Source organism: Capricornis sumatraensis, chromosome 17, assembly GCF_032405125.1.
Source record: "Capricornis sumatraensis isolate serow.1 chromosome 17, serow.2, whole genome shotgun sequence".
Taxonomy (NCBI): domain Eukaryota; kingdom Metazoa; phylum Chordata; class Mammalia; order Artiodactyla; family Bovidae; genus Capricornis; species Capricornis sumatraensis.
The window spans coordinates 56,794,282-56,808,341 of NC_091085.1; positions in this window are offsets into that span (position 1 = coordinate 56,794,282).

The window sequence follows — 14,060 nt, forward strand, 5'->3', positions numbered from 1 at the left end:
TAAAAGCCAGTCTATCATATTCTCCTCTTCCATCACAGTACTATGAAATGTAATCTTTCAACATTACTAAAAAAAATAGTTCAGTCAAGGCAAGGAAATTCTACTAATGATGTAGTTTGGAGTGTGATCTAAACTTCTTAAAAAGAGGAGGCAGCCACTATTGGCTCCTTCCTCATGTGACACTAATTATGCAACTAATTTAGGAACTAATTAATTATATAACTAAATGGCACCCACATTTTTGAATCCTGATCTTTTGATTTCCTCATGTCAGTCCACTTTTTATAGAATAAAAAAAGCAAAGAACAATGTTTCCTATTCTCTGACTAGCTATAATTAACTCCCAAAATATCTGTCCTTCAGTCACATACAGCACTTTTTACAGTCATTGGGGGCATCACTGATAAAGTACACATTGGCACTACATTCTACAAACTCTTAATAAGGCAAGGCTTAGATGTTTCCTCTCCATTCAAAGTTCATTCCTCAGCCTGTGAGTGACAGGTTGTATTTTCAACCAAGCTCAACCACTGTGATCAGAGATTTGAGACTGAGTTTCTTACAGAAAACAAGAATGAGCTGGGTTTTTCTTGTGCACATTATACACATGTGCTGCTGCTGCTGCTAAGTCGCTTCAGTCGTGTCCGACTCTGTGCGACCCCAGAGATGGCAGCCCACCAGGCTCCCCCGTCCCTGGGATTCTCCAGGCAAGAACACTGGAGTGGGTTGCCATTTCCTTCTTCAATGCATGAAAGTGAAAAGCGAAAGTGAAGTCGCTCAGTCGTGCCCGACTCTTAGCGACCCCATGGACTGCAGCCTACCAGGCTCCTCCGTCCATGGGATTTTCCAGGCAAGAGTACTGGAGTGGGGTGCCATTGCCGCATGTAGGCTGTCCTTTTTCTATGGATCTGAGCTCAAACATTATAGTCCATTGTGCTCTAATTGCAATAAAATTTCTGACACAATATCCATTATATGTGAAATTTACATACAAATGGCGTACAACTGCTGTTACCCCTTGGTCTGTGGATCTCGTGGTAAGCAAATCCTCTTAGAGGTTTTATTAACATTCTCAGTGATAGAAATGCTGTATCTGATTCTACGGATTTTAGCCCTGCAATCTAGCCCTGCTGCAAAATAGAATCTGACTCTTTCACCCCCCACCCCCACAACAGGAAATTGCCAAAATTAAGTTATTGAATTTATGCTATAAGAAGCATTGGAAATATCCACCCAGTATTGATTTTCATCAAGCCACAAATGTACTTTTCCCTTTCATCTTGGTACCTTACTAGCTAGGAAGGTAGCAAAAGGGTGCAAGTTAACCAATGAAAACATCAAAATACTGGCCAACAGCTGTAAGTCTAGGCCAGAAAAAAAGGAATAGGAGGTGGGTGGAGATACTTCTCTGGTAGTCCAGTGGTTAAAAATCCACCTGCCAATGTAGGGGACATAGGTTTGATCCCTGGTCTGGAAAGATCCCACATGCCACAGAGCAAGTAAGCCCATGCACCACAACTACAGAGCCCGTGAGCCCTAGAGCCCATGCTCTGCAACAACAGAAGGCACCACAATGAGAAGCCGCAAACCACAACTAGAGAGCGGCCCTACCTTCTGCAACTAGAGAAAGCCCACATGCAGCAATGATGACCCAGTGTAGCCAGAAACAAATAAAAATAAATAGATAACTTTTTTTAAAGGGATAGAGGAGGGAAAAGTGGGGAGGACTCTACAGTAGAAGCTGCATTAAGAAGCCCTGGATGAAAAGCCCAGAAAACTTCCTTCAGGAGATAATCTTCCCTCCTGTCTCCCAATTTCAGGATGAACCCTGGCAATCTCACAGACCCACAGAACTGATGAATGACAGGCACTGCCAAGTCCCCGCCACCTTTAAGACCAGCTGCCTTCTATTTCCAGATAGGAAAAACATCCTTCCTGAAGGTGAGCTGAACTGAGGTGCACACCGTACAAGCCCAGTTCAAATACTGCTGAATTTCCTTGTGCCTCAGTGGAATTCAAGTTTCAAAAGTTATTTCAGATTTTTTTGAGAAATTAAAAAATTTTATTAACTCAATTTAAAAAGGAGCAATCAACCCGCGCGTGTGTGCGTGTATGTGTGTGTGTGTGTGTTAGTTGCTCAGTCTTGTGCAACTCTTTGCAACCCCATGGACTGTAGCCCACCAGGCTCCCCTGTCCTTGGGATTCTCTAAGCAAGAATACTGGAGTGGGTTGCCATTCCTTTCTCCAGGGGATCTTCTGGAACCAGGGACTAAACCTGGGTCTCCCTCATTGCAGGCAGATTCTTTACTCTCTGAGCCACTAGGAAAGCCCAATAAATCCTTGTGTTAATATAATTAAAAATGACTACTTTTCAAAACAAATAAGGTGATAAGAGTGGTATAGTTTTGCATTTTTGCCAATCTCACATCTGGCTTAAGAGAAGATAGCTGGATTCTCATATCAGTTTCTGCATTCAATCTGTTGCAGTATCATACAACTTCTGGAAAATTCCACAATACACACAGGAAAGAACAAAAGTGTAAAAGCGAATAACATTTTTGCTGCTGCTACTGACAATGATGATGAAAGAATCTTATGGACTCCAAGAGTCCCTGAAGCTCCTATTGAGAACCACTAATCATTTATTTATTTGTTTTTATTGATATACAGTATTATATAGGTTCAGTTCAGTTCAGTTCAGTCTCTTGGTGTGTCCTACTCATTGTGGTCCCATGGACTGTAGCACGCCAGGCTTCCCTGTCCATCACCAACTCCCAAAGCTTGCTCAAACTCATGTCCGTTGAGTTGGTGATGCCATCCAACCATCTCATCCTCTGTTGTCCCCTTCTCCTCCTTCTTTCAATCTTTCCCAGCATCAGGGTCTTTTCCAATGAGTCAGTTATTTGCATCAGGTGGCCAAAGTATTGGAGCTTCAGCATCAGTCCTTCCAATGAATATTCAGGACTGACTTCCTTTAGGACTGACCAGTTTGATCTCCTTCCTGTCCAAGGGACTCTCAAGAGTCTTCTCCAACACCACAGTTCAAAAGTATCAATTCTTTGGTGTTCAGCTTTCTTTACAGCCCAACTCTCACATCCATACATGACTACTGGAAAAACCACTCACAATTTTAAAGGTCATTCTCCATTTATAGTTACTATAAAATATTGGCTATATTCCCCGTATTATGCAATATATCCTAGTAGTTTATTTTACATACAATATTTTGTAGGTCTTCATCCCCTACCCCAATCTTGCTCCCCTGTTCCCTCTCTCCACTGGAAACCACTAGTTTGGAGAACCACTGCCTTAGATCAACACCATTCCATTGATTAGCAGCATCCTCTGGGTATAAAAGGCCAGGTGTCAGTGGTCTCATGATGTGGGAAAGCCTTTCCTAGGAGGCTCTGCTTAGTTCAGGTTCACTTAACACTTTCTGCCTTGTATGTTTCATTCAATCTTGTGGCAACTTTGCCAGAAGAAGCAAATGGCATGTTTTTAACGACTCTAAACTGGTTCCACCAAACCTTGGTATAGGAAAGTGTTAAAACCAAGGCTTGAAGAAACTGTGTTACATCCAAGATGTAACTGCTGGTAAGTGAAACCAGAATACAGGTTATACAGTCACGGAAGATAATTATAGACTAGCCTCCACCCCTCAAGTGCCTTCCTGATGGTTTGGCTGAACTATCTCTGTGGTTCACATATTAATTCTCTTCATCTTCCCTAATGGAGGGAGAGATCCAGGTATTCCAGATTTTAAGGAAAAAGATATTGCAGAGAGATGAATTTCAAGAAGGGAGAGGGTCCTTTTTTTTTTCTTGCTAACACTTTCTTCCACATCTATCCTAACAGGAACTCCCTAACAAGAAAATTTAAAGTCTAGACCAGGATCCTGTGCATCATCCCTCTGCCAGGCAGAGGCACCAACAAACTGATCCATCTCACAACTAAAAGCTGCCCTCCTGAAATCTTCAAACCAGTGGGAAATGATTATGAGAAAATTCAGAGATAGGACAAGACCAGGGGGCTCTGACTTGGAGAAACTTGAACTTAATAAGGTTTATCAAATCATTTTATTCCTTCCTATCACCAGGTACCACAGCATATGAGTTGACTGTAGATCCAGAAGCTGAAGAAAAATCCCACAAAATATTTGCCAAATATTTACATGTCACGCAATGTTCTTAGCCCTGGGGAAAACTCAAGTAATTCCAGCATCCTCTCTGTCTGGATGAAGCCGACATTCTAGTGAGGGTCACTGACACTAAACAAGTAACAGAAAGGATTATTTCAGGGAGTGATGAATGCTATGAAGAAAATAAAGCTGGGTAATGAGAGAGAATGACTGGGGTGGGATTTCCTTGGAAAACTCTTTAGAAAGAGATGATTAAACTCAGTGATGAGGAGAAACTAGTCATGCAAAGACAGAAGAAAATAACATTCTAGACCAAGAGAAGAAAAGCAAAATGTCTTGAAATAGGAATCAGCATGGTGAAGGTGAAGTCGCTCAGTCGTTTCTGACTCTTTGCGACCCATGGACTGTAGCCTATCAAGCTCCTCTGTCCATGGGGTTCTCCAGGCAAGAATACTGGAGTGGGTTGCCATTTCCTTCTCCAGGGGATCTTCCTGACCCAGGGATCAAACCCAGGTCTCCTACATTGCAGGCAGACGCTTTAACCTCTGCACCACCAGGGAAGCCCCAGAATCAGCATGGTGATCCACAAAACCCACAGAAGGCCCTCATGGCTGGAACACGGGAGCAAGGGGATGGGGTGTTATGAGACCAGGTGAGGGAGGTTAACAGTGTTTGGAGAAGGATCTGAGTTTGCGAGCACTGGGTTTGACTTTTCTTCATGCTCTGCCACTACTCATCTATTCGCAATCAAATCCTTCTCAAAGTAGCAGAGAAAACATTGGCTTCTCAATTGGACCTGAGCAAAATTTCCAACATTCAAAATTTCTACTATGCAAAAAATGAAGTCAGGGGGCTTTCCTGGTGGCCCAGTGGTAAAGAATCTGCCTGCCAAGGCAGGAGACACAAGTTTGAGCCCTGGTTCAGAAAGATCCCCCATGCAATGGAGCAACTAAGCCCGTGCGCCAGAACCACTGAGTCTGTGCTCTGGAGCCTGGGAGCCACAGCTACTGAGACTGTGTGCGCAACTATGGAAGTCTGTGTGCTCCGGAGCCTGTGCACCACAACAGGAGAAACCACTGCAATGAGAAGTGCATGCACAGAGAGTAGCCCTGACTCGCCGCAACTAGAGAAAAATCAGAGCAGCAGTGAAATCCGGTATAGCCCAAAATAAATAAATAAAATTATTTAAAAAATTAAGTCAGATCCCAAGCAGTTCAAAACGATCACTCTGCTGACTCTGTAAAATTTCTTTCCTCCAGAGAAACAGCTCCCAAGATTGATCACGACATCCCAAACCCAAGGGCGAGTGGAAAAAAAATCTTCAGCCAAACGCCACAGAGTACAAGTATGCTATAAAAGTTTTGATTTCCATTTAGAGAGAAAGCTCCAGTGTTTTTGTTAAGCCTGAAATGCAAGCACATCGCTACGCTGAGAACAAAATCACCACTAAGGACCCTGGAGGCTCATGTAAGATTCTTAATAAGGTATTTCAAATTTAATTCAATTCAGCAAATATTTAATGAGCTCTAACAAGCTGCCAGTCTTGAGCCAGGGATGGAGAAGCAACCAGTCAGCAACCGTCTGCAAGGAGCACATAATCAAAGGATGACACAAATTTAAATCATAAGTTCTAGCGTTTTGAATAAAATATAAAGGGAACGAAGAAGGGAGTGTGAACAGTTATTTGCAAAGCTTTGTGGATTTAGACTGCATGGCTCAAAAAATGACGCCAATTAGCATAATTAAAATATAATTAAAACATCTAATTTCATAATTAGGGATTTAAATTATAACAGTATATAATACACCATCTTCTTTTTGCTCATAAGTGGTCTTTGCAGTCCTCTGTCTAAATGACACTCAATAACAGTCAGTGGGGCTACCACACTAAACAGGACACAACAGAAGCAAAGGGGCTTTTTAATGAAATTAATAGAGATAAAGTTATATTCCATTTATAGAAGAAACCCAATTGTCACCAAACAATACTCCTCTAATCAGGATTAAAATCACAATATGTGCCTTATATGCCTGAGTAGCACTGTCCCTTTGAATTTTTTTAGCATATTCACTGCACAAAACATTGCTAACCAACCAAGAAACTACCAAAAGGGGGAGAAGCAAATAAACCCAGCTACCTACACACAAACTAAATACAAAAGTGTAGCGCGTCGACTAAGCAGACTACTGGCTTTTGCTGTAGTTTTTTAAAGTAAAAACCTCTCAAGCAAAAGAGAGTTTCCTGAAAATCCACATAGAAAACAGAAATCCTTTAGAGGTCCTCAGGAAGCAGCTCTATCTTTATCTCCGACTCTGGAATTCAGAGCCTCACTTCTGCCTCTACCTGGAGGTGGGTTTCTTTCAGCAATTGTGTGAAACAGAAAAGTGAAACTGAAAGTCACTCAGTCATGTTGGACTCTCTGCATCCCCATGGGCTATACAGGCCAGAATACTGGAGTGGGTAGCCTTTCCTTTCTCCAGGGGATCTTCCCAACCCAGGGATTGAACCCAGGTCTCCCGCATTGCAGGCAGATTATTTAGTAGCTGAGTCCCAAGGGAAGCCCAAGAGTACTGGAGACTATCCCTTCTCCAGTGGATCTTCTTGACCCAGGAATCAAACTGGGGTTTCCTGCATTGCAGGCGGATTCTTTACCAACTGAGCTATCAGGGAAGCCCCTGAATAGAAAACAAGATCCAAATTCAATATTTGGTCTCTTTCTACTTCATCTCATGAGCGGGAGGTGGAGGGGGTAGATTTGCTCCTGTGCTCTGAGCCTCTCTCATCTCCCTCCCCACACAGGGATCGCCAAGGAAATGCTCCTGCCACAGGGCCTTGACACTTTAGGGCTTCGTGGCTTCATCTGTAATCCTTTCCCTGGACCTCTCCGTAGCTGGCATCTTCCTACTGTTCAGGCCTCGGCTTCATATCTTTCCTCTTTTAAATTTTATTTATTATTTTTGCCTACACTGGCCTTCATTGTCATGCATCCAGGCTACCCTCTGTTCCAGTGAGTGGGATTCTCATTGCCGTGGCTTCTCTTATTTCGGAGCCCAGGCTCTAGGGCTTGGGCTCAGGAGTTGTGGCACATGGGATTCAGTTGCCCCAAGGCATGTGAAATCTCCACCGACCTGGGATCAAACCCTGGCATTGGCAGACGGATGCTTAACCACTGGACCACCAGGAAAGTCCTACTTCATCTCTTAACAGAACTGTCCTTCCTAGAGGATGCTTTCTGGATACATTCTCCTCCCTGCTAATGGCTATCACTTAATACTGGGGCTTACTCTTCAAATCACTTTCTACCATTTGAAATTAGCCCATGGATTTCCCTACAATTTTGTTTAGAGGCTGACCTTCCCGCTGCAATGTAAATACCTTGAGAGTGGGACCTGGGCGGCCTTGGTTAGTCTGATATCCACATGGCCTAGAACTGAGCCTTAAACAGAGAAATCCCTCCAGGCTCCCCACACTGCAGAAGTGAAACCAAAGCAGAGAAGTGAAGTGGCTTGTTCAGAGTCACAGACCTGGAGAGTATCCAGATGGTTCTAACCAGGAGGCTGCACTGCCCCCCACTCATGCCCAAGTGGGAAGGCACTCAGAGAGGAGGAAGGGTGCCAGTCTTGCTGGGCCAAGCTGGGCTCTTTCTATGACCTATGGGAGTGTTAGTGTTACTCGCACAATAGTGTCCCAACTCTTTGCAACCCCATGGACTGTAGCCCACCAGGCTCCTCTGTCCAAGGGATTCCCCAGGCAAGAATACTGGAGTTGCTTGCCATTCCCTTCTCCAGGGGATCTTCCTGACCCAGGGATCGAACCTGGGTCTCCAGCATTGCAGGCAGATTCTTTACTGTCTCAGCCACCAGAAATATACCTACTCTCTTAGCACCAGGCTCCCAGTATATATGGGAGAGATCAGGAGAGTGGAAGCTCACTCACAAAAGAAGGTGGACTCCATGACCATCCATGATATTTTAGCATTTTGATTCACTTTTGTGGTAGACAATGTCCCCCAAAAGATGCCCATCGATTAATCCCTGAAACCTGTGAATATGTTATATCCTATGGCAAAGGGATCTTTGTAGATGGAACTGATGTTAGAGACCTCAGCACAGGGAGATTTATTCTCGGTTATCCCTGAAGGCATGATATAATTTCATGGATGATTAAAAGTGGAAGAGGAAGGCGAAAGAGTCAGGTAGAGAGACACAGTAGCAGGTGAAGAGAGAGACTGGAAGCATGGGAGGAACCCAGCTCACCACGATCGGCTTTGAAGATGGAGGAAGGGGACTCTGACACAAATAATGAGAGCATCCTTTGGAAGCTGAGGACAGTGAACAGCCAGCCAAGAAACGGAGACCACAGCCCACAAGAAACAACCTGAATGAGCAAAAACTTTACTCTGGAAGGAAAGCAGTGCTGCTGACACCTGAATGAGACTCAGATTAGACCTCTTTTTTTTTATAATACTTTAAAAATATTTATTTACTTATCTGGCTGTGTCGGGTCTCAGTTGCAGCACACATCTTTGTTGCTTCACGCGGGATCTTTCATTGTGGCGTGTGGACTCAGTAGTTGCGGCAAGCGGGCTTAGTCGATCCATAGCATATGGGATCTTAGTTCCCCGACCAGGGATGGAACCTGTGTCCCTTGCAGTGGAAGGTGGATTCTTAACCACTGGACCATGAGGGAATTCTCAAGTTGGACTTCTGACCTTGCAGAACTGTGAGGCAGTGAGCGTGTGTTGTGTTCAGGTGTTACAGCAGGAACAAATGACTAACAGAGATTTACAGAGAAAATACTGTTTTGCCTAGAGGACAGGGCTGGTCAAGCTTTGGGAGACTCATGAGCACACTACGTGTATCTCTGTAAGGAGACCAGCAGGGACTGCATGAGATGTGTTCATCAATGAGCTGCAACATGTTTGGTAGGTTGGGAACATTAAAAAGAGACAGTGCACTGAACCGCTTCTCCTCTGAGGGCACTGCCGCAGATGGGCCGTCCTGCCTTGGAGACGTCCCAGGCACAGGCTTGTGTATGAAAGTGAAAGTTACTCACTCGGTCACATCCGACTCTTTGGGATCCCTGTGGCCTGCTAGGCTCCTCTGTCCATGGAATTCTCCAGGCAAGAGTACTAGAGTGGGTTGCCATTTCCTCCTCCAGGGGATCTTCCCAACCCAGGGATTAAACCCAGGTCTCCTGCACTGCAGGGAGATTCTTTACTGGTTGAGCCACCAAGGAAGCCCAGGCTTGTGTATAATTCACCATAATATCAAAAGAAAGCACCCCAGAGAAGGGAGCCCAATATGTCTCCTGTGAGCCCAGGCTCCTGGTATCCTGTTCTCAGAAACCATCCAGCCCAGAACCCCACAAGGATGAAAAGTTTTTAGGAATCTTCGAGATGCTGAAATAGGCAGAGCTGAAATTCCAGGAAGTGGAACTTCCGATCCCATCTTACTAATGCCTCACGAAGAGAAGTGGGCCTTCACCAGCTTATATTCATCAAGCCAAGCCTCGCTTATCACCCCAACCCTCCTCCTCCAGGAAGGCTCCTCTGGTTTTCCACATGGACTGCACTGTCCTCTCTCTTCTCTTTCTCAGGTCGCTTGCCGTCCACATCACTTCCTCAGGGGCTTGGACAGAAGCTGGGAGGGTCAGAGAACTCCCAGTTCAGAGTTTCCACCACGCCTGCAGCTGCCATGGAGGTCCTCTGCTGACTTATGCTGACAGACAAGTCTTCTTTGGTTCAGTAAGAAAATTCTGATGCCTTCTATGGAAGCTCATTAGCACTGCTTCATCTCCTTCTATAACTCTGAAAATAGAATGTTAAATTCTGCTATCATATCTATTTTTGGATTCATTTATTCAAAAACCACATTTTTGCCAAGGGAAGACTATTTGTTAATTTACACATTTGCCCTCTCTCTGCCTCTAAAGAATCTGTGAGTTTCATGAGGGCCAGGATTATTTATCAGAGAAAAAATAAAAAGAGAGAGAGTAGAGAGACAGTAAACAAAAGGGAAGAAGGTAAGGAAAGAAGGAAGGAGTTAAGAGAAGGGAGGGGGAAAATTAACCAGAATTTGCACATAAGAGATGGTCAGAAAAATATCTGTAAAATGAAAATCATACTCTAGCCATCTCTAGGAACTACACAGCTAGGTGGACAACCCCCAAAGGAGTCAGTGATTAACAGATTCCTTTAGTCTGAATCAGGTATCTTGGACCACTGGGGCTGACCATCAGGGGTCTGACTTGGGTACATCTAAGCCTCATTTATCCCAATTTCTGATGATGAAGAAGTTGGGGGCCAGCTGGTCCAAGGGTAGCCATTGCTCCTGGTTCTAGATATAGTTCTGGTGATGCACAGACCAGATCTTAAATAACACCGAGTCACCAAGTGAGACAGCTATCTCCTTCAAGTTCTCCTTCAACCCTCTGTACTGAGACATCAAGGAGAAAGTCTAACCCTTCTCTAACAGCAGCTCTTCTCCTTTGAAATAGAGAGACAGCGGGCCTCCAGCCCAGGCCCTTTTGTAAGTAATGGTACCTAGGTGGAATCCAACATTGTTTCTTTGCGTATGTGGTATTTATATTTATGATTATCTCTTCTTTATCACAAGCCAGTTTTCTGTTTATGATGGTGGATATCAAGTTTCCTTTTCAGATGAATTTATGTTTTTTTCAAGGGAGCTGACTTAAAGACAAATGGTAAGTCACTGATTATACATGGAGTGCATATCATGGTTAAGATGGCCCATCCTTGATACAGCAAGAAAACAAGACCATCAGAATGGTGGATGGCTGCCATATGGAAACATATGGAGACCTCCCTGATGGTCCAGTGGGTAAGACTTCGCCTTCCAACGTAGGGGGTGTGGTTTCAACCCCTAATTGGGGAGCTAAGATCCCACAGGCCTCAGGGCAAAAAAACCAAAACATTTAAAAAAAAGCAATCCTGTAACAAATTCAATAAAGACTTGTAAAATGGTCCACATCCAAAAAAAAAAAAAAAAATCTTAAGAAGAAAAGAAATACAAGACAAAGCACATCAGTATATCCGAAATAACTCAGCTCTAACGACAGACAGGAGGAACAAACCTTTCCCAGAATTAGACAAACACTCTAAAGGTCCCACACTCATTACAGTTTTATTTGCTGTGTCACCTATTCATTCTGGGGTTAACAATCCCACATACTTAATTTTTGGATCAGAGTCCTACACTACTAAATTCAAGTGTTCACTCAATAAATATGTATTGACCACTGAGAGGACATGTGCAAGCCCAAAGCTACACAGGTAGTTTAGGGGTGATTGGCATTCACATCTTTGTAGCCAGAACTTGGTCCTCACTCACTCCTAACCTCTCTGCCCCACTGTCCTATGAGATTCCTCAGATCTGAAGGGTCCCTCTGTGATGGGAGGAAGAACTGTGATTAGAAGTCAGGAATGAACTTCTCCAGGATCTCTTTCTTGTTACTTTCTTGGTAACAAGACCAATCCAATCTCAATACAACATTGTCCAGCCCCCACCCAGCACCACACACCCTCCAAACCACATGTTATGGCCAGTGCTGAAGGCTTCTCAGGACACTGTCAGATTCAGGCACCAATACTTAACCTGAAACCAATCACATGGGGGTTTTTTGTTGGTGGCAGTGGTGGTTTTTAATATTTATTTATTTGGCGGCTCCAGATCTTTAGTTGGGGCATGTGAACTCTTAGCTGCAGTATGTGGGCATTCCCTGACTAGGGATCAAACACACACTGCATTGACAGCCCATGGTCTTAGTCACTAGACCACCAGGGAAGTTCCACCAATTACATGCTTTGGAAGAAGAAATTAAATTCCCCTTGAAATGGGCAGTTCTGAAATTCAGACTGAAACAGTGATGTAACTAACATGTGAGCAGAAAATTCACGAGATAAAAAAATGGCTCACAAACATATGAAAAAGGGTTCAGACTAACTTATAATTAGACGAAGCTTAAAACAACATCAAGATACAATTTCTCACCTAACAGACTGGCAAAAATTAAAAAGCACGCCAACACATTCTGTTGGCAAGGCTGCAGAGAAACGGGCATTCTTGTGTGTGGATGGCGAGAGTCCCATTTGGCACCATCCTTCTGGAGGGGAATTGGTAATACTTAAGAAAACTTCACATGCACTTATATTTTGACCCAGAAATTCCACTTCTAGGAAGCCACCCTGAAGATATTCCTCTAAATATACACAAAATCCATGCACACAAGTTTACTGCTTATAGCACGGTTTGTAGCTACAAAATATTGGAAACAATAAAAAAAAAATCCTAATTTAGGGGAGGGATTGAATGGGTAGTGGCCCATCTATAAATGAAGCATTATACAGCTATGAAAAAAAAAGAATCGGGAAGGGGGCTTCTCTAGTGGCTCAGTGGTAAAGAATCCACCTGCCAATGCAAGGGACATAGGTTCGATCCTTGGTCCGGGAAGATCTCATATGCCATGAGAAAACTAAGCCGGTGCACAGGCTACTGAGCCCACAGCTACTGAGCCCACAAGCTGCAACGACTGAAGCCCACGTGCCTAGAGCCTATGTTCCACCTGCAACAAGAGACTCCACTGCAACCAGAAACCTGAGCACTGCAACCACACAGTAGCCCCCGCCCACCACAACTGGAGAAGGCCTGCACCCAGCAGTGAAGATCTAGTGAAACAATAAATAAATCTTAAAAAAAAAAAAAAGGAATGGTAGTGGGATGTTAACAGCAGGGGAAGCTGGCTAGTAATGTAGGGCTAGGCAATCCTTAAAACTCTTGGTATAGTACAAGAATATTTTCCATTTAAACTGAGCAGACACACAGCCAGCCAGACTTCAGACTAAAACATTCAGACTGAACCTTCAAAGGAAACCTTTAAATTCTCCTTGCATGTCAAAAACAGAAAAGACAAGTAAATGTGACACAAATCTTAAATAAGCTTTGATTATGGATGGGCTTATGACATCTCCTAAAGACTGATTTACAAGAAATTTAAGACTGTGTCCTCTCTCTCTCTTGAATCACGTGGCACATCCCTCTGGGAATTCTAGGAGGTTTAGACTTCTGGCCCTTCATTCCTCAAGCAAAATGTAAGACAAATTTTGTCTGAAAGCTTCTATGGAAAGTCATAAACATCAGCTGGCAGATCCTCATTTTGTCACAGAGCCAGCTGACCACAAAATGCTATATCAGAATTTAGAAACACGTTATGAAGCCACAGGGACGTGTATTGATAAATGCCTCATGCCTGGACAAGCTATCCTCCCTCTGTTTAATCTCAAAATTCAGTGCAGTAGCATCAGTCTTCTTTCCATCAGTGGGTGTTACAACCGATGTCCATGTACTGAATGAGAAATGAAGCTCTATTTGGTTCCATATTTCCTAAGATCGCTTTCACACTTGTCACTACTCTGACTAGGAGCCCAGGAGAGAACTAAGTGAAGAGTTTTGGAAAGAGCCAGAGACCATGGTGTGCACCAGAGAGAAGCTTCTGGGTGATAATCTCCCAACTGGGCACTGCCAACAATGCTGGCTCTGTGGGAGGCCCAGAGAGGGCTTCAAGGGTGACACTCATGATCTTCCGGAATCCAGCGATTCACCAGCACCATGAATTCTTGATGACCAATAGTCTCCTCTCCAGCTCTATAAATCTGTCATTTCAAGAACTGTTAAATGCATGGAAACACAGGACATATGGTCTTTTGTGGGGGTGGGGGAAGGGCATTCACTCAACAGGAAACACTTGAGATCAATTCAAGTTGTTGTATAACAGTCCATTCCTATAGATGTTCTACATGTTAACTATGAACTTGATAAAGAACATGTGGATTGTTTCCAGGTTGGGGTTATTACAAATAAAGCTGCTATCAACATTCACGTACAGGTTTTAGTGTGGATACAA